At 45.2% G+C, this 26135-nt stretch overlaps 1 protein-coding gene across 9 annotated transcripts in view; it reads right to left on the reverse strand.

Moving 5' to 3' along the window:
* The window catches only part of Erc2 (ELKS/RAB6-interacting/CAST family member 2), an 893871-nt gene that overhangs the window by 93662 nt on the left and 774074 nt on the right, over nucleotides 1–26135 (reverse strand). The window contains exon 19 of one of the 9 annotated variants that reach the window (XR_009057130.1): nucleotides 1636–1773. The exons of 6 other annotated variants lie outside the window; for them this stretch is intronic. The gene's annotated coding sequence lies outside the window, so the exon portion shown is untranslated. Of the gene's footprint in view, nucleotides 1–1635; nucleotides 1856–26135 lie in introns of all 9 variants that reach the window. 2 more of the 9 variants (XR_009057128.1, XR_009057129.1) reach the window with 2 other exon arrangements.

The raw sequence follows: 26135 nt of genomic DNA on the forward strand, positions 1-26135 counted from the left end.
GTCCCTTGAATGTCCTCACATCACATACTCGTCAAACCAATGGCTTTGAGAGTGCTGTATACACCTGAGCACCAGAGATACCTTCAAGCACAGACTGCTGGGCCCCACAGAAAGTTTCTGAATCACTGGCGCCAGGGGGATCCAAGTATATAGGCATTCCCAGGTGATGCCAGGAAACAGACTGCTGGTCCAGGCATTGCACTTGTGCTAAGTCTATTGAATACATTAGCCACGGAAGGGACGTGAAGACTCTAAAAGAAGGAGCAATGGGGCAAAGCAATGTGGTTTGAGTGTGTCCTGGAAGAGCAATGACTTACTCTAACTATTCCTCTTTGTCTTTTCCAAATCATTCTCTTTGTCAGTCTCTATGATGATAACAGCAAAAGGACGAACACCCCCCCCCCCACACACACACAACCATTCTGAAAGGAAACATCCTACAGTGATTAGACAAGATGAGACATTGTCGAGACCACACTGCCTGGCTTAATTATATATTCAATGCCATTCATATATATTTGCGAAAGAATGTGATTTATCTGTGTAGGCAGTTATTATCTGACTCAATCTGGAGAGGATATGAGATGGTGATCCATCCCTTGGTAATATTCTGAAACTCAACGTCAAATTAAACTTTCCTTAAAACTCAGGAATAAAGATCATCATGGCCCATGGCTATCTGATTTGGAGTATGTGACGTTTGTGAACACACAGACCAACAACAAAGTGGATGCCAAACATTTTTCTAGACGAAAACTTAGAATGTCAATCTTAGGAGCTTATTTTGCTAAGAAATATAATCTCAAGATTACAAGGTAAACGAGACTCAGAATATGAGGACATTGAAGGGATATAACCATGGGAGAGTGGATTTGGACCTGGAGAAGGTGGGTATAGGTTGCCACACACACAAAAATCAAACAAACAAAAAACAAAATCAAATCAAACAAACAAAAAACAACCACACAGTTAAGGACCTGCGGCCTTTGTGGGTTTACTTGTGAAATCTTTGTTTCTATACAAAAGCATCACTCACAAGCAAGTTGTTACTGTAGGCCAATCAAAAATGAGCAGCTCACACTCAGGGAGAGTTTGGGGTTTGGGGTCTAGTAGAAGGGCCACTTGACTGAGGCTTGAGGTGTCATGGGTCCATATTTTCAAGGAAGAAGTTGGTTAGACATGTTTCAGGCTTGGACAAGACCATACTTCAACACTGAGGGGTGTTCCTGTGTGAAACTGCACCTACTCAATAGGAATTCAGGATCTCTCCACTGTGAGGTCATTTGGGATGGGGGTGGAAGGTTCAAACAACAAAATACTTTGGCAAAAAAAAAAAATCAATGTAGCATTCACTACATAGCACCAACCAATGGTCCTCCTCTCTATCTGCACAACCAGATGCAGGACAGTGCACAGCTGCCATGGGGCCACTGCGGTAACATATAGTGTGTGTTTGTTGGGCCGGGATCCACAGTCCATGATGATGGAAATCATGGAACAAACAGTGTGGCTAGGAATTAAATATAAAAGTAAGATGCAATCCTATACTCTAGAAAAATAAAAAGAGTACAAATGAGTCCCCAAATCCAAGGTCTCTCTTAATCCCAGCAGTCCACATCAATTGCAGTTACCCACCTCCGAAAGGGTAAGAGTAAACACTGGACCTGCTCTGGTGTTACAATGCCACTGGATCCTCCCCGCTGTCTCCCTCCTCCTCTTCTTCTTTACAGACAGGTAAAGCTGGATCTCTTGAAGGAACTGGGGACTCCCACTCTAGGCAAAGGTTGGACAGGTGATCAATGTACAGCATGAGATTTGGCTGTGCCTACACGTGCCTCCGACAGAGCTGGATCATCTAGGGCAATGAAAATTGTAAGCAACAGAGAGCAGTATTAACAGCATGGGCTGAGAACCACGGGTAGCACACACAGCTCCCCAGGATACCCAGCAAACACAGCTCCCCAGAACACCCAGCAAACACTGGGAACCATGGGCAGCACACACAGCTCCCCAGAACACCCAGAAAACATTCCTCTCCTCACTCATTCACTCCATACACTCAAGCACCATGCCAGGCTGTGGGTGGAGAGAGAGATGAGGAACACACACACACAGAGGCCCTGTTCTTGTGGATCTTTTGGGGTACTGGGGAGACAATGACAAGGAACCACAGGATAGTAGAGTTGAGAAGCCAGAGCTTGCTGGGAAGCACAAGGGCATTCAGTGATGGGGGGAGGCTTTCCAGAATGACATTTACTATCTGATCTGAGAAGTGAAAGGGTTGGGGTGGGTCAGCATGTGCAGAACTCCAGAGATGGAGAGCAGGGAAACGAGGGTGCTCAGGTGGGCTTTATTCTCCCTCATTCTCCAGCCCATGAGCCTACACCCATCTGGAGCACCCAGGTTTGGCATTTGCTGTCCTCATCGTGAGTTGCTCCCCATAAGCCAGCTGCATTTCTCCTTTTGGTAGGATCTTACCAGAGCAAAGTCTTAGGCAGGAACTAGTTCTGTAGGAAGCGAGAAGAAAGCAGAGTCCAGAATATTCTGCAGTCTGTTGTAAAGCTCACCTAAGGGAGGTAAGCTTCACATGATGGTGTTGATTTTAAAAGTCTGACTCAGAAGCACCTAGGGTTCCTCCCGTTGACTCTCCTACTGTGCCCCAGGGTTCCTCCCGTTGACTCTCCTACTGTGCCCGCACTCTTCCTCCCAAGGCCCTGGCAGACTGCAGAGGAGCGAGCATCTTGTGCCTGCTAGCCTGGGTAGTTTTCATCTTCGCAGAAATCCTCCCACTTGCCTTAGGGAATTAAGAGAAACCAGACAGCTGAAGAAACCAGTGTTGTCAAGGGCCCCGACATGGGAAAGAAAACAAAACAAAACAAAACAAAAAGTTTGGGAAAGTCCCAATAGCTTGAATGCTGCCCAGGGTTCTAGCTGCTTCTGCGTTATGAAAGAAACCATTGTAAGGTGCAGTTAGAAAAGACAACTCGCACACCGTCGTCACACCAGAAGCTCACAGCCCGGAGTGGCTTTCCTTTACATTCTAATATTATCATAAAACACAGGTCTTGAAAATAGCCCCGACTGAACCCAGGAAGAAACAAGAAGGGGAGCAGGCAGCTACTTGAGAGACAAAGAGCCGATGTCTTCTTACCCTCTGACAACACAAATTTGTTTAGGTTTGCCTTCCACTAAGTAAGTAAGCAATTAGGTTTTTTCCAATAAAAATATCCCTGTGCATGTGCAAACACCAGGGGCAATCATATAATTACCCTGCCCAATCAGATTCAATTGCTGACAGTTGAGTTCCCACTGCTCATTAGCCTCAGATCACAAGGAGGTCTTACGGAAGCTCTTGCCGGCTCCTCACAAAGGCTCCTATACACAGGCACAGACCTGGCACTACCTCACGCAGGATAATCACCCCTCAACCAGCAGTGCCAAGGCAAGCCCACTCTGGCTTTCCTCTGGAAAGAAAAACGAGAGAACTTTGAAGACCCACTGCCTTAAAATGCTCTGGCTTCATTTGGGGGAATCTCACTGCTAAATATAAGGGCAACCTTTCACCCCCACACTTTAAGTGGCATAATTACATAATTAAAACCAATTATGTCATTTAACAGAGATGTTTCCAAGCCAATTACCTCAATCATTGACCTCAGAAGATTTCCCACACTGACCTGTGACAATGAAGATTGGGATAAATTTAGACACTGACTTCCGAAACAAGGCTGGCACGGCCGCTTGGTGGGTTGGCGCTAGTGCAGCTACAGGACTGAACAGACTGACTTGGTCTAATGACGCCAACACTGTATGTCTGCACAGTCCTCCCAACATTCTAAAGCAGTGGATAATTGGTGTTTCATCCTTCTTGTCAGGGACGTCTACATGGGGCTGGGAAGAGAGGTGAGGAGATTCATAATGCTGCCTGGGTCAGTCAGCTAGCTGATTGCAATGGTGGGGTACCCATGTCACCCCAACTTCCCTTTGCAGGCACACATCTGCATTCAGCTCACCTGACATGGATCCATGAAGCGCCACTCCAGCTCAGGGATCTGGCACCCCTAGGTCACATGACAGTCTGCTGTCTCTTAGCATGCTTCTTGTCTCAGCACTAGTTCAGAATGAGCACACGATCCCACGCTGATGAGACACAGGGAGCCTTTGCTGGGGGTCTTGGGAAGGGAACTCACTTTTCTTAACTGTGCTTGGATGTGGAAGGAAGACGATCTCGGTGTTCAGTAAGCCATCTTTGGCCCCAGGAAGGGAATAAGAAAATGGAGACAAAGGGCAGAGGAAGAACTTGGTTCTGGGAAACAGCCCCCATGAATCAGTTCCTGCAGCCAGCGCATTTGGAAAGTGGGTCAGTTCTAAAGGAGGCAGGAAAATGATGAGGGCTGTCACGCCTACGGCCTGGACCCACTTGCTAACAAGGATGAAATTAATGGAGCATGGCTGTGGGCAACAATTTTAGCCCCTGCTCGCGACATGGTTAAATGCTGCCATTTTCTGACTTATTTAAAGAACATACCATTTTATGGGCAGGAAGAAAGACTTTAATCTGCAAGATGATTTTTATCACTAACTAAACATCCTTGTAACATTTTGGTCCTCTGCTTTTGTCAAAGTTGTCTCTCCCCGGAGTTAAGGCAGCTGTTGGAGCTGAGACCTCCCTTAACTGTGCACTTTGCCAGTTAGGGGGATCCCTTGTGCTTACTGATGTCTGAATCCACATGGGATGGAGGAACTCAGGACAATGAACTCATTTTTAAAAAATGGGACATTTTCTCTCTTTTTCCTCAGACCTTGAGGAAACGCAACATGAGCAAAAATTCCTTAAATGCCGGGGTTTGAAATAATATTATGGAAGTGTGGGACAAGAGTATTATTTGCTATGAGGATCACCTGTGTACCCGTTCCTCAGTCTGAAAAAACTAAAAATATCAGCAAACAGAGCCAAATGCCCAGTGATGGGTCTGGGACCAGAACTGGTTGAGAGCCACCATTTTAATACAGCATTTGTGGAATGACCAGCTCTCACCAGAACATCTCTGGGAACATGGTGTCCTGTGGTACTGTGGTCTCAGAAGAGGCAAGCACCACTTTCCTCAGTACTTTACAGAAACCATATAACATAGCCCTGGGGTGAGGTAGCAGAAGGAAAAGCGACGTCAAAGGTAGCCATACTATCATCTGTTACAGGTGTGGAGCCTCTAAGCTGAGTCATTCAGAATCAGAGCAGAGGGAAAAGGTTTCTGTAGGCACGCTACTGCCTAAATACTGAGAGCAAAGGACACTGAGGAAGAGAATATCAGAAACCCCATCCCATGTGGATTCAGGCATCAGGCCACTGGATGGGGCGCTACAATATAAGCTTTGGCTTCTCCAGGAAAGAACGGAATTTTAAGAAGCCGTACCCTTTCTGAGGAGTGGATGGGGTGGGGGGAAGGTGGGAGAGCATGAGGAGGGGAGAGAGGGACACGAGGGATTGATATGTAAAATGAGGAATATTTTTTAAAAATTATTGCTATTCTCCTCACATTCACATTTGACCAAAAACAGGAAAGAGGGATGGCCTCTTTAAAGAAGACCTAAAAGTCACCTACTTTACAGAAGGAAAATAAGAAAGCCAAAAAGTGGTTAAACCTCACTGATTTGGACAAGTGAGAGAAGACATTTAAAAGCAGCAAAATTGATGCTTTTGTAGAAGTTCTTCCAAAGAAAGGCACATGGTTGCACTGTAATAGAAGTCACTGACAGCGGACCGTAGATTGAATGAGAAGATAAGCTCACTGAGTTAACACATGCACCACTGGGAAGAAGACTCAGTTAGCTTCACCTCCACTCAATGAGGACAACCAATTGGCTGGCTGTTCAGCTGGAAGGCTCTGGGGTTCCCAGAGCTCTTGGTTCTAGGCACAGATTTCCAACTATCTCAGGGCCCAGTTCGGATCAGGTGAGTCAGAAAAACCATATTAGTTTATGTGTGAATACTGGGCCTTTGGGGGCTTATCGGAATGAAAATATTTGGGTCTTAGCAACTGTCTAGGCTAGAAATTGTCCAAGGCGGAGAGTTGAAAGGCAGTGTAGGCTCCACAGAAGGGCATCTCAGCTCCCTCAAGTCTTAGGCAGCCTTAGCGCTAGCTTTCAACTTCTCAACACCAGCTACCAGTGTTCCCAATCTTCTTGATCCTCACCGTCCAACTGCCTCCATGTCTCACTGAACTCTATAAAATCTGACTACAAAGGAGACATGTCTTAAATAGACAAAAAACATGAACAAGGGTCTCTGAGGGGCCTTGGTACCTCCCTATTGTTTCTTTCTCTTTCTTTCTTTCAACTTTTTGTTAAATCACATTTAGAACAAACAGAGAAAAATAGAAGAGCGTGGCTTGAGGTGCCAGCCCATCAGTTCTCAACCTGTGGGCGGTGAAGGGGTCACCTATCAGACATCCTGCATATCATCTGTTAACATTACAATTCATAACAGTAGCAAAATTACAGTTATAAAGATGCAATGAAAGAATTTTATGGTTGGGGGTCACCACAACCTGAGGAAGTGTATTAGAGGGTCACAGTATTAGGAAGGTGGAGAACCTCTGTTCTAGAAGAAGCCACAGTGATTCTCATAAGACCCATAAGTTAACAGCTACTTCAAGAGGCTGGTGATTAAAGAAGCTAGGCTTTAAGCATAAAGAGTTTCACAGGTAGTATACTCTTACAGACCAATGTGTCCACGCTTCATATGTACTAAGTTCTTGTAGACCAGTCTGTCCACCCTTCATATGTACCGTGTTCTTATAGACCAGTCTGTCCACCCTTCATATGTGCCGTGTTCTTATAGACCAGTCTGTCCACCCTTCATATGTACCGTGTTCTTATAGACCAGTCTGTCCACCCTTCTTCATATGTATGGTGTTCTTATAGACCAGTCTGTTCACCCTTCTTCATATGTAGTGTGTTCTTATAGACCAGTCTGTCCACCCTTCTTCATATGTAGTGTGTTCTTATAGACCAGTCTGTCCACCCTTCTTCATATGTAGTGTGTTCTTATAGACCAGTGTGTCACCCTTCACAGTCATCTGTTCTGTAGACCAGTGTTTCTACCCTTCATATGTACCGTGTTCTGTAGACCAGTGTGTCCACCTTTTATGTACTGTGTTCTTGTAGACCAGTGTGTTCACTCAATACCCTTCCTATCCCACGTTCTGGCCCATTTTGCCCCTCAGAGGACCTGATACTAAAGTCACACAGTGAGTTCTGTGGGTGTCGATAAAGGGGCTTGCTAGTTAAGCCTGTAGTAATGGTACACAGACACGCCCAGTTTGTATCAAGAAATTAAGGAGGAAGTGTCTGCATCAGTAGGAATGTACTTCAGCTTCTTAAACAAACCCAGGACTTTATCTCACCCACAGGACAAGTACTGCCCTCCTGATGTGCCATCTGTATGAGAGGCACAGATCCCCGATGGACCACTGTTAGAGTCAACAACAGGAGACTACCCAAAGCCACAGTTCTATACTGGGGCTAGTGTGGACTCACTGCCACTGCCCATCAGTGGACAGAATCCCAGGTGGCACATCAGCTGGCATCCAGAGATAAGCTTCTGCAGGTGCAGAAATTTTTCAAAAATATAGCACAGATCCCTAACAGTTTGATTCTGAGGCACAGATTTATGGCTTTTATCATATTAATAAAGAAAAACTAAACAATGCTAGCCTTAAGTTTCTAATAATTTTCTGAAATGTAATTTATTATCAAGTTCATACTCTTGAGTGTAAAGTTCAATGATTTTGAGTAAATCAATACCAGTTTTAAAACATTTCTATGGTCCCTGCCTCAATTCCCAATCCTGTCACTGTTTACCGAAAATGTTGTCTAATTTCTGCAACAAAAGTTCTAGGGCTAAAAAAAAAAAAAAAAAAAAAAAATGCTTTTAAAAAAAAATTCACCTTTAAAGTGTGTGTGTGTGTGTGTGTGTGTGTGTGTAGGTCAAAGCCACTGGCTTCTCTGGAACGAGGGCTAGAGGTTGCAAGTTGCCTGACGTTAATGCTGGGAACTGAACTACCAGGAAAGTTCCTGCTCTTCTCCATTGAGTCAGCTCTCAAGCCCTAAGACTTTACATTTATTTATTTACTTTTACTTTTTATACGTCTGACTGTTTTGCCTCCATGTATGTATGTGCACCACATGCTTGCCTGGTGCCTGAGGAGACTAAAAAAGGGTGCTCGTACCCTTTCAAACGGGACTTACAGCTTGTTGGGAGCTTCCATGTGGATATTGGGAGCTGAACCACAGAGTTCTTCTGCAAACAGAACATGCTTTTAACCCAGCCAATTGCTCTAACACTCCCAAGCCCTCCTATACTTGCTAAATATGGCAATCCTAATCCAAGACCAAAGCAGAATTAAGCCAAGAAATGATTGTTTGTGGCTCAGAATGAATGTGATATTATAAAGAAACCTGAACTATTTTGGTAGATTTGAAGTGTCTCAGCTCAAAGATAGTCAGAACCTGGCTCTAGATAGAATTCAGTCACAGTGACAACTTAAGGAATTTACAGCTCAATGCTGTTTTACGAGAATGCCTGGGACCTCAGGCACTCAGAGGATCATATGCCACATTTGCCTTGAATGGTTAAAGTGAATGTAATCCTTAGCCCTGCAACTCGCAATCAGAACAGGAAAAGTGACTTTTAGGGTCACAAATTATAGGGAAGTCATTCTTGACCCTTTTGGGGGGTCACAGATTTGAGAGCATTTGTTAAAAGTTGTGGGCCTTCCCCTTAAGAAAGTTCATTTACAGTTACACTCCTTTACAAAGCATTACTTTGGAGGCAGCGAGAGCTTCATAGAGCCCAGGATATCCACAGGCCATTTAAGGTCCAAGAGGCTTCCAGGGGGACTGGCTACATGAACCCCCAAGTTCTCTGCCTTGGTAGTTCTCCCTCTTATTTGCGTGTGGATGGAAGAAGCTGGGGCCACGGTGAGGAACTAAAGTGGGAAGACATGGCTGGCTGCTATGCCCTGTCTATCAGCTGAACAATGGAGCAACTCACTGGGCTCCATGGGCTCTGGTTTCATTGTTGGGGAGTGAACAGGCCAGCTTGACTGTTTGCACAGGTCATGTCTTTCAGACCCAGCAGCCAGGTTTCTGGGAAGGGCTCTCTTAGGTTCTGGAGCACTGCCCAAGATTTTGTATTAAATTTTTTTTTTTTAAACACTGGCTATGTGGTGACCGAAGTCAACAAAGCAGTCTTAGTTCTAAATCATCTGATTATCGGATCCCGCATCTGCAGCACAGAGGTCAGGACACAGTTGGGGAGGTTCTGGGACATTTTTCTTTGAGTCTAAGAGAAAACATTTGGCAGGGACAGAAGAGAACGACATCCCAGCCTGACCACTTTCCCATTCACCAACATTCCTTTCCTCTTGCCAGCTGCTGGCCTTTCCTCACAGGGCAAGCTGTCTACTGCTCCAAACTGGCCGCTGGTCCTCCACGTTACTTCAGTTTTATGAAGTTAACTTTCTTCGGGGGTAACCAAGTGACCAAACACAGACTGTTGAATTAGGTAATAGGCTCAATGGCCAAAGAACAGGTGTGACCAGCTCTAAGCCTCACAGAGTTTAAAGACATCTACAAATTAGACTCAGCTAGTTTTCGGGAAGAAAACAGCCAGGGGCAGGGGTCAGTTAAATGCCTTACACAACTTTACTTACATAGCCAATGCAGAGAGCGCTATAGTCATACTGGCTGGAAGAGATTAATCATACAACCTATAATGGAAACTAAACAAGAAATAATGCATGTTTTATCCATTTATTTTTCCTCAAGACAATATACCACTTTAAGGAAACTTATTATTATTATGTCCAATGACATGAACCATAAAACTAATTCGAATGTTTATTAGTACTCGCTGACATCTAAGCAATGTAGTCCGTTCACGGTTATCACCTCAAAGACCTCGTTGTTCAGGTTTTATCTTTTTCTGCCCTAGAACCTGAACAGCATGAGAAACGCCATAGCCCCTGTTCCTGCTCGTCAAAGGGTACTAACGGTTGCTGGGAAGAGCATGCTGGGAAGTAATGTTCTCCACTTTGTGTGAAGACTTAAGGGGAAAAAAATTGAGAGCTTGTGTAAATTACGGACAAAGTTGACAAATTTCACGGCTTAGTCATGGTTAACATATCGGATTTCATGCTTTGACAGAGATTAACAAGAAAATCATATTAGAGTTCCAACTATTAGTTGATTCTTAGGTATTTGGTAAAGAAACTCCATGGTCTCCGAAGTCCCATTCAGTACCACTTCGGTCTTTCCTGTGATGGACGCCCACACCCGCCACCCCCCCTCGCCAGGCCAGCAGGAGCAAATGGGATCTCCCAAGTTCCTGAGTTACCCTCTAGTCAGGGCAGGGGCCAGTGGGTGCTTAGCAGGGCCAAAGAGGGGGCTCTCAACCTCTGTGGAATCAGGCAAACTTTAGCATTTGCAACTCAGCTGCTAGCACCACCGAGCTTAAAATCCAGCCTGCTTCTATGCAGCATGGAAGTCTGCCTCAGTGCATGCACTAGGGAGGGAAATGAAATGTCACTTTTGAACTATGATATTTGAGTTGAAAAGTAAGTTTTCCTATCTTTATGAGGAGGCCATACAGCTGAAGTCTTGCTGTTAGAAGTGGCCTGCAGGCAGGGACTTCAAAAAGCCCGCTGCCTGCCATTTGGCCTCAGGGTTCTGCATATCCTCTTTCTGCTAAGAGGCCTGCTTGCCTGTCAGCTTCGCATAAAAGATGCCAATTTGTCAGCCTTTTGCTTTTCTTCTCTCTTCGGGCCCGCCCGTCTTCCTAAGGAGAAGCTCCCTCCACCTTCGGTCTTCAACATGGCATGTCCCACTAGCAGCGAGAAATCCATTTGAATTCTCCCTGTCTCAGACCCATTTCCTTCCCAGGCTGTCCTCCTGGACCTTATAGGATGTCCTTAATCAGAACCACATTACTTAGCGAGAGGAAGTCCTCCAGCAGAGGCTGGCAAGATTCAATGGCAAATTAGTTTCAGAATGTGGAGGGTCACATTGGGAATAAAAGGCGCAGTTATCTATTGTGTTTTCTTTAGTGGAGAGAATTAAGGCAGGGTGCCAACTCTGAAGAACCTGGATTTGAATAAGGATTGGTTGCTTGAGAAAGGAGCACCAGCGACGGTGAGCACAGCCCTCAGCTGTGAAAACTCAAGCCCTTCCATTCCAGGTATCTTCGACAGGGGCAACAATTGTCTCTCTACACAGATGGGGCTTCTTTACTTCAGTGTACCCTACGTGGGTAAGATTAAAAATAGCTAAGTTTCCTTTTCTCAAGGTAACTGTCTTATGACTATGTGTTTACACGCACTCACCACACAGCATCTGTGTGTCAGATAAAGCACATTTAAAGAATAACAGCCCCACTGACTGTCTCATGTGCCACGATAAACACTTGCACACTTAGTTTCTCAAATCAGCATGGAAGAGGCCATCTTTGTCCTTATTTTATAGAGACCGAAGGTGACTGTACCCACAAAATTAGAACAGAGAACCCAAGATCACATTCAAGAGAACATGACTCTTCATGCTGTGTGTGTGTATGAGTCTGTGTGCGTGCATGTGTGTGCACGAGTGCATTGTGTGCATGAGTGCGTGTGTGTCTGTGTGTGATAGGCAAGGGTTTCTGAGCATGTACTTGCTTATGTGGTTGTGTGTGTGTGCATATGTATGTGATGAGTGTATGTAGAGACCAGATTAACTTGGGATGTCTTCAATTGTTCTTCCCGTTTTACATTTTGTTTGGTTTTTGTATGTGCATGAGTGTGTGGTCACGTGTGTGCCAAAATGAATGTGTGAAGATCAGAGGACAATCCGGCTTTCTACCATGTGGGTTTCAAGAACTGCACTCAGCTCATCAAGCTTGGTGGCAAGGACCTTTACCTGTTGAGCTGTCTCACTTTGCATCCACCTTACATTTTTGAGACAGTCTCGTACCTAACCTGGAACTTGCTGGTTCAGTTAGACTGGCTGGCCAGGGAGTCTCCAGGGTTCTCCTGTGAAGGGAATCCAGAGTGTATCACCGTTCTTTGCTTTGTATGCCGTGCTGGGGACCTGACTTAGGTCACTCCTGGAGCCACCTCCTAGTCCCATCAGTCTGTGTTTAAACTACTGAGCACACCCAGCTGCAGAAGTGAGCATGGCTTCTACTAAGTGCCCATGTTGATTGTAGGGAGGGTCAGATTTCTAGGATGGGTTTGCAGAAGGAGCCATGTCACTTGGCTAAGGCATGAGTGTTAACCACGGGTAGGCTTTAGCTGAGTGTGAGGCTTTCCTCACAGGATTGTAGGCTAAAGGCTGTGGGCCCATGCAAGGAAGAGGACGGAGGGAAAAGTTGTGGAGAATGCCAAGATTAATTTCATGACTTTTTCCAAGTCTAGCTTGGCTGGAGAGACTGGGAGAACCAGGGGGCAGGGTGCTGAGAGGAAATCTGCCCCCAGCCACTTTCAAACTGCTGGCATTCCTTTATCGTGAGTGTGTGCACTCCAGAGACCTGGAAAGCACACTTCCAGGACACCCCCACCTTCTCTAACACCTTGGGGGCAGCAACAATTTGAAGGAACTTTTTCATCAAATGCCCCTCCATAAAACCATTTCCCAGGAAATGGAACACAGCATGGAACCAGCAGACCGCATTTTCCACCAACAATGAGCATTGTGGGGAACAGGTACTGTATTTAAATGATTTCCCTCCAGCTTTCTGCCAAGTCTGTTTTTCAAGGAGACCTTCATTGCTGGGTTAAGGTCTCCTTCCCCTCTGGCCATCAGGATTGGAATAGGGAATAGGCCCCTGTCTCTTCAACACCCATGTGTAAAACGCCAATAAACAAACCAGCAAAGACCTACAGGCCTAATTGCCTTTTAACTCCACCAAGATGATAAACTCCCAGAGCAAGAAGGAAAGACTCCCAGGGATTTAACAAGTTTATCTGTGGCCACTTGAACGTTTTCTGTCTGCCTACACTTCAGTGAATTCACTAATAAAAGGATAAAAGGGCCTGAGCCCCAACCCTTCAATGACTAAGAAATCCCAGATTTAAAACGTATGGCCAGCAAAAATTAAGCCATTAGCCAAGCTTTCCTTCGGGTGTTTGTAAAGGCTGAAGTGAGGGTGGCGGGCCCTGCTTATTCCCAGCACTGGGAATTTCCCCTCACTGACTGAAGACACCAATCTAACCTAGAAAAGAAAGCAGTCTTCTCCTCCAGGTCTCTGAGTTTAAGTGACCGTAGTGACAGGTGAGAGAAGACCACACTGGCGATGGGGGAGGGTCCCCGGTACTCTCTACTTCCACAAGGGACTTGGAGGTTTAGCTTTGTGGCTGTTTCTGTTAATTTACAACAACTCGGGAGATGGGGGTAGGAAATCCAAGCACTCCACACTTACTAGAATTAAACTGAAGAATAATATAGGAACTAGAATTAAACTGAAGAATAAATAGGAAGACCGGGCAGGCGCACTGGATACGGGAAGTGAGGGCATGGCTGGTTCACAACATTTGCCTTTATCAATGTGAAATTTCACTTTCCGAATTTATTCTAAAGAAGGATAGGATAAACAAATAAAGGTCAAACACAAGGAACTTTCACAGGAGGCATTTTAACAAGGTCTGGATAGGCAAAGCCAGCGGTGTTGGAGGCACACACATCAACATGGAAAGGCATACAATATACGTGTGAACTTTAAAGAGCAGTTTTGTGAATTTTCATAATATAACCTCATTCTTTTTTTAAAATAAGGCTTTATATAGAAAAACTAAAAAGACACATAGTTCCCTGAAATGTTAATATTTCTATGAGGTAGATTTGAGGGAATTTTTGCTTTCTTATACAGGGACTTGTATTAATTGATCACCCATTAACTTTTGCAGTGTTGGGCTAGGCAAGCCCTCTGCCGCTGAACATTTCAATTTTTCAAAATCTTCTTATTTTGTTTTTATTTGTGTGGGTGACATGGGAGAAGGGGAGCACACACGCACCTGGAGGTCAGAGGTCTGCTTGCGGGAGTCAGCTCCTTCCTGCTACAGTGTGGGCAACAGTGATCACACAGGTCTTCAGGGTTGGCCACAAACACTTTTACCTACTGAGCCATCTTCCCAGCTCCAATTGTTTAAAATTTTTTAATAATAAATATAGATTGTATGCTGGATAGTTTTATGTCAACTTGATACATGCTATAGTTATTGGAAGGAGGGAAACTCAACTGAGAAAATGCCTCTGTAAGACTGAACTATAGGCAAGCCTATAGGGCATTTTCTTAATTAGTGATTGATGTGGGAAGGCACGGCCCATAGTAGGTGGTCCCACTCTGGGGTGGTAGTCCTGGGCTCTACCAGAAAGTAGGTTGAACAAGCCACGAGGAGCAATCTAGTAAGCAGCTCTCCTCCACGGCTTCTGCATCAGTTCCTGCCTCCAGGTTCCTGCCCTGTTTGAGTTCCTGCCCTGACTTCCTTTAGTGATCAACTACAGTGTTAAGTGGACGCCAAATAAACCCTTTTCTCCCCAACTTGTTTTTCGTCATGATATTTCTTCATAGTAATAGGAGCCCTAAGACATATTGCCTTTAGAAATTAGTTAAAACACATACACACATATACCCCTCCAAAAACCCTACCACCCCCACTACACACTACTATTCTCCCCAACAACAGGAAGAGAGCCATGTCTAAGATGTCAGGGCACGACCTGGCTTCCTTTCATCTGAGAGACATGAACACAGGACGCATATGATAACATATGACTTTCATTGGTACAAAATCTCCAGAGAAGTGAGAACTAAATGGAGCTGTAGGCTCAGTTCTCAGCAGTGACCTTATTGGGTAGCTCCTGTTGCTCCTGTCCCTTTCACCAGGAGACAAATGCCCTGAGATTCTCCACCACGCCGACCTGCTCATGTACTCCAGCCAGAGCAGCCCTGGAGCAGGGAGACTGCCAAGGGAAAAACCTGGAGCGCTATTTTTCTATTAAAACCTCGTCCATGTTTTTCCTATTGGAACCTGGAAACAGGACAAATTCTGAAGGGATCCAAAGGAATTTCTTTAGAAAAGAATTCTGTTAACACCAAAAGCTCCCCAAGCGCCACACAAAGCAAATGCTAGACTTCATTAGGCTGAAATGTACAAGCAGGGTTCAAACCCAAAACGATCCGTCCTTCGCAGCAGGCTGGGCTACATCAGGGCTTATGCGTTTGTACACTGATCCCCTCACATGCCTGCATCTCCCTGCTTCATCATCTCCTAATCAGGTCCAGATTTTTCTATTGCTCCCACAGTGTGAGCCATGGAGTTTCAGATTTGGGAGATGCACTGTGGAAGGCTATGGAAGTACACAGGAAATCTGGATGGAAATACACTCCCAACTAAAGTTATGTTGCAGACCCCTGAGAAGGAACAAATGAAGCGCAGAACTTGGAACCTAACTGGTCCCAAGAAACTGTTAGAACGCGGGTGCCTGTGAGGGTTGTGTATAGAAATGGTGGGGAGAATTTCGGACCAATGGATGGGGTAAGCGGGAGTTGAAAGGATTCCTATGAGCAACACTGCATCCGTGTTTTAGGTACGCCTGCCAGAGCCCTAGACTGCTTACTGAAGGATCAGATTTATGAGGGATAAGCTTCATCTCCGCAGTTCAAACACAAATGACCTCTCGGTGGATTTCATCTGCAACTTTATTTGAAGGGCTGTTCTTAAAGTCATTTTAAGAAAGTTTCCTGACTTCATAGATGACAGTATTATATAACATGAGCCTTTCATGCCAAGCAAGCGACAGTCACATCTGGAGCCTGCAAATCGGGGTTAGGCTGTTTGTTGTTCACCTTGAAGATAGCTCCACTCCACTGGCCAGTGAGTCCCCAGGGCAATTGTGTGGCTGAGCAGTGTTATCAAATTTATTTAAGCTATGCATTCTTCTCCAGACTGACTTTGTTTTCATTTCTGTTTTCAAAGTGGTAGCCCTGCTTGATATGAACACATCTCTTCCAATAAAATAATTAGAAAATGAACCAAGATTTAGACATCTGAATCTAGTGTCCAGCTGGTTCAAAAGCCAGGCAGACTGTTTGGCTACAAAAACTCATTTTAAAAGTCTGCCTTCAATTTCATGTACTCCGGAACCAGAGACAGGGAGGCATCTCCTTACAGCCCACGTGGATCTAGGGACCAGCATCTACTTTCTTTTCCCAGTGACTCTGCAGATTCCAAGGACGCCTGGGCATTAACACACAGGCTTTCGCCCTCTAACCCCACACCGTCTGCTTCCTCTGCACCATCGGAAGCATCTCCTCTTCACAGGTATATGGTCCTGGATTTGTCACGCTGAATGCGAGACTTTACGAGGCCAATAAAATGACAGCTGTATAGAGGGGACTGGGTGGCTTTTACCAGCTATGACACACCACTGCCTTTAACTCCAGAGGATCAGGAACTTGAAAGCACTGAGATCCACTTAGCTTGGCGTGTGTCATAAAGTTCAGGCTAATCACATTTCCCCCAACTTGCAGCTCTATCTTAAATCCTCAGGCTTCTCCTAGCAGACTTAACTGATGCAAGTCTTGATTATGCCTTCTCAGGCCATAAATTCTCGATATTTATAACGTAACTGTTGTCATTTGGGTCAATTAAGATGCTTTTACTGGCTTGGAACAACTACCTATGGGGCTTGTCAAATACCCTGACAGTGGTTTATGACCCTTTCTGGTGATTTTTATCTCACAGGGTTATGAAAGATGGCTGCATACAAAAATCACCAGGAAGCATTTTCCCTGCTTCATGATAGCCCATACCTGTCTCTCCTCTGGCCCCTTTTCTTCTCACACAGAAACACAATTCGACTTTAAACCCTCTCCTAGAAGTTGGTGTTTTTGGTGGCCTATTCTCCTTCCAGTGCCTAAGAGGAAGAGATAACACCTTATGAGACACTCTATCATTAAAACACAACACAAAACAAGCACCTAAGTAGTAGGCTGGCTAAATAAGCAGCTGGAAATACCGTGCTTTCCAGGGCCCAGCGTCTCTGACGAGAAGGCTTGCCTTCACTTTTCATGTGGGGCAAACAGTCCCTCCTGAAAAGCGGAATAGATGACAACAAAGAATGGAATTTATTGGGGGATTTCACCCAGACAGGTTACAGCTTCTGCCTTTCTGGGATATTACATCCTGCTGTGTCTTCCTTTCACCGAGCCCCTAGGTACCTACTGGTTTCCAGGCACTGGGCTAGGACAGGGATAGAGAGAGATCAAGGAAATTGGAGGGGTGGGGGGTGCTGGAGAAGCAAACATATTCATAATGACGGTTCCAAGTGTTAACACACTCCGGGAGAGTTATGTGCACTAATGTCAAAGGCACTGACAAGTAACTTTGCTTCTTTAGGGTAAGGGAAGGTCAGAGATGCTTGTTCGAGAAGAAGCGTTTCTAGTTTGAGCCTTTGCAAATGCCGGGAGACAGATAGGCCAGCTGAGTGGAAGAGCATCTCCAGCAGGAAAGCAAAAGCAAAGGGTGGCTCTGAAGAGACAGGATGCATGGGGACTTCCCACCATGCTTTATGTCACTGGTGAGCTGAGGTCAGAAGGGTGCCACAAGGCAAGGCATTGGATTCCTCAAGGCATTGGATTCCTCAGCCAAGCGCTTTCTCTTTCCTGAGTCAAAGGAGAGGAGGCACAATGGCTTTCCCCAAAGTCAGCTGGGTAGGAACCACTGCGTCCCCCCCCCCCCCCCATGTCTATTTGTTCCATGGCCTCTCCACACCCAGGTAAATCTCCCAGGTTAACTTGGCACCCAGCATTCTGAAACTGTGGTCACACTTCCTGAGTGAGAGAGCACTCCAATTTTGATGATCAAAACAGCACTCTTTGTAAAGCCAGGCGGAGCGTCCACAGTTACACCTGGTAAACACACAACGTGCTGACACCATGCAAGACATTGTGGTGAGGATGAGTCAGAAGGGTGGTGGCACAGGCATGACTTCAGAGTGCAATGTGATCCCGAGGCACTCGGGGACACACACTGGATTTTAAGTTAAATGCTCTTTAATCGACTTGCTTTTCCCATCCCCTAACAATCTGATAATACAGCTCTGTTTGAAATGGAACACCAAGAACAAACATCTACCATAAAGAAAAGATAGTGTTTGGAAGCTACATTACAGCTTGTAGAAATCCATACCACAGATAATACAAATTACTGGCTACCATTCACTTCCCCAGACTGGCTGCTTAAACAGGCTCTGTAAACCCAGTGACAGTGTGGCTCAAAAGGCCGCAAACCACCTAATGACAAAAAATATATTTTCAAAAAATATTTTGGAGGTGTTTGTTGCTATTAAAAATGTAAAATATCCAGTTTTGCTTCTTTACACTCTGTTCTGTAACAAAAAGGATGAAATCCAAATAGAAGAGGCTCGTGCTCCTAAGGACTGAGCAGGGAAGGTTAGAGTCGCATCCCCGTGCCAGCATCAGGCTAGCTTGGAGTGGGATTTGGACAGCACTCATGTAAACTTGGAAAGCTTTTAAAACCGAGCATCCCCATTCAATACCCAGCTCTCCAGCTCTCCTCCAGGAGCAGGGAGGTGCTCAGACCCACTCCTGCAGAAAGCCTAGGAACAAAAGAGTCAACTTTCTTTCCTTTGTTCTAAGGCTCAGGTACAAGTCTCCTTGCAAGTAGTGGAGGATGGCAAAAAACCACGGAGCACAGGGGTCAAAATCCCTCTGCCTACTTCGTGCTGCAGAGTGGGAGAAAACCCTTCTGTGTCCTCTGGCTGTTGACACTAATGTCAGTCTTTGGCTCAGGGGTGTCATGAGGACGCTAGGCGGTAAGGCATGTACGGGTGCCCACGACCTGTGCACTGCTCAATAAATAGTATCTATGACTGGTATCTTCTAGTTCCCTCCAAAGGCAGACCAGAAGAACGGGGAACAAACAAATAAACAAACAGAAAACATGCAGGTGATCGCATGAGGGCCACTACGGGAATAAAGAGGAAAGTCTGAGGAATGCTGGCTGCTAGTCTCTCAGGACAGTGAGCTATGGCTCTGAGAGTTTCAGTAGGTCAGGAGAGGGAGACAAGGCTAGCTTCAAAAACTCAGAGGAGGCTCCTGAAGGGGCATTTCGAAGCTGACTTCCAGAGAATGATTTAGGGAAATAATAAGGGCATTTAGGATAATGGCAGGCCACAATCACAAGGACCCGGGAAAAAGCAATGAACACTATTTTCATAAGAGGAAAAAACACCCCATTATCTGGGAGTGGTGGAAAATTCATAAAATCTATACAGGGAACCATCAAGGGACTAGGACTAGGCACTGGAGACCGAACCTAAGCAACTAGAAACAGAAAGGGGATGGGTGAGTTGTCACAACAAGCTGGGACTGTGGGTTAGACAGGCTCCCACAGCTGTGTGTCAGGGGAATAGCCCCCAGAAACTGAAGGTGTGGTGGTCACCCTAGAACTATACTAGGACAGACAGGAAGCAGTAGCCAGAAGAGGTACTCTGTGGGGAAAACTGGGGGGGCTTCCAGGGGTGATGAGCTACACGGGGTCTGGAGGCTATAGGGCCTGTCCCACAGTACCCCCGAGAGACTCACCAGACATGGCTTGGGCCCTGACTCATTGGTAATTCAGCTTCCCCCGTGCGGAATGGGAATAAAGTAGGCTTATTTCACACGGACTTTTGCTAGGTTCATCCTAAAGTGGGGGAAAAAATGGTGACTATTTTGGTCATTTGGTTATGATAAAGGCGGAAATAAATAAATAAGTCTGCACGTGGTCCTAAGCTAGCAACTGAGACCATGGCCAATCCTCAGGTCTCTCTTTCAGGTTCACTGGCATCTAGCATCAGTCATTCCTTGTCTGTCAAAGAAGTCACAGTGTCAATGTAAATGGAAACACAGTGTCCCCGTGTCAGCCATCTAGCCTGCCTCCATGGAGATTCCTTTCTGAAAATACAAGGCTCAGGGAAAATGATGATAGTTCTCTTTCACTTAAAAGAAATTAAGTTGCTTAAAAAAAAAAAAAAAAAAAAAAAAGGCTAGTACTTCTTTCCTAGGAGGAGGGAGGGAGAATATGACACATTGTACTAGTGATTACCTGCCCTTTTTAAGCCCTGTCAGCAGCACAAAGGCTTAAACTGAAGCTAAATCCAGGGCACATTATCCCTCTAAGCCCACGCCTTAACTCAAGGGGACTGAAAGGCATGTCTGCATTTCTGCAAGAGGAAACTTTTTAGGGAGAACCCTCTTCTCAATTAGGTGTGCGCAAAAAAAAAAGAAAAAATCTAAATCTAAACGTAAAATGAACTTCTGCTTTAGTTACTTTAAAAAAATAGTTTCTCATCTCTATGTCTCCCAAAGTTCATCTTGCACAATACAAACTACAAAGGCAAGCAGGGTCTGACCTGGTGACCTGGTAAGTCTGGAATGAACAGCTAAGGAAGTGGGTAGCTAGAGAAATTCTTGCTTAGCATGTCTTTTTGATCCTTGAAAACCACCATTGAGGGCCCTGAGCATACATGCTTTTGCCTCTCCATTAAGCTCATGGTATTTGGAAACCAGGTTTTGAGAAAACCCACATAATCAGAGGGGATCAGGCAAATGACCAAGTGCTGATGACTGTCAGTGACCAGCCCTGGGGCTCAACGGACAGAAGGACTTCAGATAGTCCAAGAACACAGCCGAAGAGAGGTGCTGGGTACGGACCGAGGGTCTTCTCTGAGAGCCCCACAGCCCAACTGGCTCTTCACTGCTTGAGTGGATATCATTTTTCCATCTCTTACTTATGTAACAGACGGATATTACACTGTAACATTAGCTTTTACTAGCCAGCTTTGCTGCCTTAATGAATCAAGTCCAAAGGCAGTGATTGCTTTGATTACAGAAGGAAACAGGTGGTTTATTGGGCTTTCTGGATGGGTAGCACCAGAAAGGTAACCTCTCCAAAATGTTTGGCCTCAAAGATTTGCTACTGTTACCAGAGGGAAAGACACCCATTCACCTCTGCAGAAGCTCCATGGTTTCTCATGATTTGCAGCCAATGTGGGTTTGCCAAGGTTGAAGGGTTCTGTGCAGGGATTCTGTGTGACCCATAAGAGCCAGGTGTCCTTGGGGAAGTGGCAACATCTTTTGAGTCCCATTTTCTAGCTGCTGAATTGAAACCTCCACTGGGCACTGGATGAGTGTATATGTGGGAACCAGGACACAAATATTCTCTATTGCTATTAATACAATGTAACAAACCACATCTTCTACCTCTCTCAAGTGTAGTGACTCAAATCCATGGGTAAATTCTTTTGAATGGAGATATTTTCCCTTAGTAACACAGGAACAAACAAACGTGGGTTCAGTTCCATTGTCTCACTGGGTCGACTGTTTTAGCAGACAGCTCCCTCTGCTCTGGATCTCCTGAAGAAAGTGGATTGGCCATGTGGGTGACCTAATGTTGTCCCTTTATGAGCTGAAAGCTGTAAATGATGTGGGTGAGGGAAGAGACAGCACTTTAAAGTGACGCAGCTGCAGGGTCACAGAACTGCTGGGCTGGCAGAGTCCCTGAGCTCCGCTCTTCTTTGACATTTCTCTAGAATTCAGTTCATCATCTGGACCTGGTGCCATTGTTCCGAGCAAGGAAGAGACGGTAGAATCACATCACGGCTACTGATTCCATTCTTTTAGTGACTGACAGATTCTTATTTTTAATTAATTTTGTAATTTTTAAGGAAATGTCTGAACCCAGTTTAAAAAACAAAAACCAACCAACCAACCAAACAAACAAACAAACAACCCCCCCCCAAACCCTAGCACAAGTATTCGTGTCTTCTCTACCTCCTCTCTCTTCTATAAACAGGACAAGGGGAGACCTTTCTGTGCAAATGAAATGTTTTACTGTCCCAGGAGACCAGAGCTCGCCAGCACCGTCTAATGCTGGAGCACTAACCACCCACTTGATGTAGCCATCGCGCTCTTTGGAAAATGACCAGTATGATAGAGGAGCTATATTTTAGTTACTATTGAATTTTAGTGGATTCAAATTTAAACAGTCTCACATGGCTAATAACTACCTCAAAGAGTCATCTTTTACCACTGTGAGTTATCTCTTGCTGTTCTGTTGTTGATGTTGTTTTCTATTTTCTTTAATCGTGCCTTTGATTTTTTTTTTTTTTTTTTTTTGAGACAGGGTTTCTCTGTGGCTTTGGAGCCTGTCCTGGAACTAGCTCTTGTAGACCAGGCTGGTCCTGAACTCACAGAGGTGCCTTTGATTTTTATCTTCTTGCCTGTATTTACTCTTAAGGTTTTTATGAAGACCAGGCATTAACCAAGAGACAGATTACAATAGCACCTTTCCAGCCTTAATCCCTTATTCCCTAGATCCCAGTCCTCAGGCTCAGGAGAAAACAAACAACAAACAAACAAACAAACAAACAAAACCTTGAAAATGTAGTTGGAGAAGATGAAAAACCAAGGACTCCAGAGGAAAGCAGGTCATGCCCTGGCTGGTGTGGTTGTCTCTCTTCCCCAGAGAAAATGTGTGGACTCCAGTGTGACTATGGGAAGGGAATTAGAAGTGCTGGGGTGCAGTGTGGACTTGAACATCCACAGAGTGGGATTCCTTGTGGGGTGGGGGATGGGGGCTCTGACAGATGTTACTTTGTAGAGTGTTCTGCTGGCCCTGATAAAAGGGAGAAGCTGAGGAACATTTTTATGTGGGGGAACTCTTCATATGACTAGAACTGAGAATTGGGGGGTTAACTTGTCGGGATTTCTGTGACTTAAGATAGAAACAGCAAGCAAAACACAGGTAGCTGACCATAAAGGGCTTTTAGAAGGAAGTGCTACTCAGCTTTGCAGATACTATCCCTCCATAAAACAAGCATCCAGTCCTTCCCAAGGCCTGCTTCATGCCAATGAGCAATGCAACCTGAAGCTTGGCATTGGCTGGACAGCACGGTGGGATGAGAACTGGATACCCCAGGAACAATCAGAAGCCCCGAGTAACGAACTCTGGGGTGCTCAGGTCCTTTCATCTTTGATACCTAGACTTGGGTGGTGTTGGAAAACTTGCTCCAAAACCTAAGAAGTAAGAGGGACCAACTTAAAGTGCACTATTTAAAAGTGATGTGGGAAGTACTATAGATGAAGTTAAATTTAGGTTTTTATTGGAGTTATTCATTGTTTCCTAATACTTCTGGATTGTATTCTAGATGGACAAAGAATCCTAAGCACATATACACAGAAAGCCATTTATGCCGTAAAACAACCAGCTGTACTAGGCTCACAGTGGTAAGCTCTACAGAGTGGGCACTCTGCTACTGAACACAGGCACCTATGTTGAAAAGCAACAATTCCTATGGTGACAAGTACCATGGAAGAGTTCAAAATAGGGCTCAGTGGCAGAAAGGCCCTGGGATATGTGAATGGCCCTGGGTTGGTGTGGTCGGGGTAGTTCCTTTTAGGAAGTAACAGCTAAACCATGACCGACATGATGGGAAACCGTCAGCCTTTGGAGAGAGGGGGTGTGGGTAGTGAGCTCAGGTACAGTGGCTCTGAGACTTTGGGGGTGGCTAATAAGGTGGGTACATTGGCAGCAGAGCAGAAGGCTGGAAGTCCAGGACTAAGTGAACATAATGTGTGGTTTGTGATAGGAAGGAGAGGGGCATACATGGGACCAGCTGGACCGTCCCGGGCAAGCAGAGTAAGGGGTATGGGTTACTGAAATATGCAGAGCTACTTTCTTTGAGTATACGATCAGCAAAGACACTTTCTATATTGCCTTCCCCTCTCCAAAGAGATTAGACCTTGATTGATCAGAAAGAATTTCCTCAAAGGGAAAATTTCACAGGTACCTGTTGAGCAATGAGCTGGGGGAGGAAACTGTGTTCTTCCAAATACTCACCATGCATCTCTAACCATCAAAGTCACTACCACAGGGGCTTAACAGAGTATAGGAGCCTCCATGGTAGGTACATACACTCACCTCAGGTAGGTGACTTGGAAGCTGTACCACCTCTAGGTTTAATATAAATATTTTCCCTGCCACTGGGAAGAGGACAGAAAAATAGGTATGACACTTGAAAATTAAAGGAGAGTAAATACCCAGAGTAGCTGAGCCGAGATCTAGATAATAAGGGTGGGGAATCTAAGAGTGGGAAGTCACGTAACACAAAATAAGAAAGAAAGAATTTCAGCAGTAGTGATTGGTTGGGGGGGGGGGCTAGATGGAAAGAATTTGGAAAGTAAGAACTTCCAGATGGCCTTGCTGGTGAAGATAGCTATATATAGAGACAGAGGGGCTAATTAGTTCCTGGGCCAAGGCCCCAGTTTCTGTTGAGTGAGTGATTGTCTTGTGGTGGTTTAGTTCAATACACACCACATCGTGAGTAAATTAAGTATTTGAGGGTTTTTTCCCCCCAAGCAATGGGAATTGCCCAACCTTAATATAATTAATTAAGAGTCAATGAATGTTTAATTTAGTTCTGGTACTTGTACCAGCAACACAATGAGCTCTTTGTCTTGGCCGAGGTTCCTAAATATTGGGAAAGGGAGAAAGGCTGGAAAAGAGCAAGAGTTAGTCAATAGTTTTTCTCCCAAATACTCTGATGCACAAGTTGCCTCCCCTGCGCAGCAGCCCATTCAGTGAAAACCAAGAGCTTACCCCTGGAGAAGGCTGTGGATCTTCTAGGAGCGAAGATGTTGCCTCATGCCTCTCTGTTGGCATCAGGAGGTACAAGGAACACTTTCAAACTGCAGTTTTTGTTTTTCAGCTGACCATACCATCTTTCTAGGTACCTGCTCAGCTACACTCTCATCTTTCTGGTGCGTGCTCAACTGCACTTTCATCTTTCTGGGTACCTACTCAACTACACTCTCATCTTTCTAGGCGCATGCTCAACTGCTCTCTCATCTTTCTGGGTACCTGCTCAACTACACTCTCATCTTTTGGGGTGCACGCTCAAATGCACTCTCACCTTTCTGGGTACCTACCCAACTACACTCTCATTTGATGTGTTCTTACTTTTGAGTCATAAGCAGCCAAAAGAAGGTTAAGGAAACCTAAGGGATAGAGATAGGCTGAGTTGCTAAAATATTGTCTCTAGGATGCTATAACCAAATGAACAAGCTTTTGGCCAGTCTCCAACCATCATCTGGAAGATGACTAGACAAAGATGTGTGGATTTTTATTGCTGCAGAATTCCCATTGAGAAAATTCTAGTAAAGACAACAGTGAAAGGTGCTTCCATTCACTGTGTCTACCATGTGTTAGCCCTATGAATGGTGTTTTATTGTTATTCTCTGAATCAGTGCTCACAACAGCATGAAACAGCCAGTATTCTGACCACTCTCCATGGAGCACACAGAAGCTGAAGCTTGAGGTACCCTCTTGGTTAGTAAATAAAGAACCTGGGGTCACAGCAAAAGATGCTCGATCTTGCAGTCCACACTAACTTGTATTCACACCCCATCCTGTGCCAGGTTATTCTCTTGTGAATTCTCACTGTGTGCAAGAGCAGGAAAGACAAACAGCTGGGTGACTCTGTGCACCCCAGCAGAGGAAGGCACTGTTTTTTTTTTTTTTTTTCCAAAGAAGATGCTGGGTGCTATTTTCATTCTAGCCTGCAGAGCTGTGAAAGGGTTAAGAGTGATCCCTGGATCCTGGAGTCACTGGTTTCTCATCCTGGTCACGTTTGATTGAGAACTAACATGCTAGAGAAGAGAAGGAAGGAAACCCGGGGCACAGACGGACATGAGAGTGGAGTCCTTTCCCCTCTGGAAGCTCATTTCAGTCCACTGCAGCACTGCAGTGAGGTCTGGTGAGAGGGATAGGGAGGCAAGGCCAATGGGTCCAGTTCCCACTTGTCTATTCTACTAGTTTGCTCTCAGTGGAAGCACAAGGACAACCAGCTTGGCCCAAGGCAAATTCACCTTCATTCCTCACACACCCTGTAGGATTTAAGTGTCCTGTGATGATTGCAGGTCTAACCTAGAACTTTATAGCAACACCACAGAAGACAGCCAATGCACCACAGCTTACAGGCTGAAAGGACCTTGGGAATTTTGGCAAATACAACTTTTTTTTTTCGCTACTGACTTG

This window comes from Chionomys nivalis, chromosome 5, assembly GCF_950005125.1.
Source record: "Chionomys nivalis chromosome 5, mChiNiv1.1, whole genome shotgun sequence".
Taxonomy (NCBI): domain Eukaryota; kingdom Metazoa; phylum Chordata; class Mammalia; order Rodentia; family Cricetidae; genus Chionomys; species Chionomys nivalis.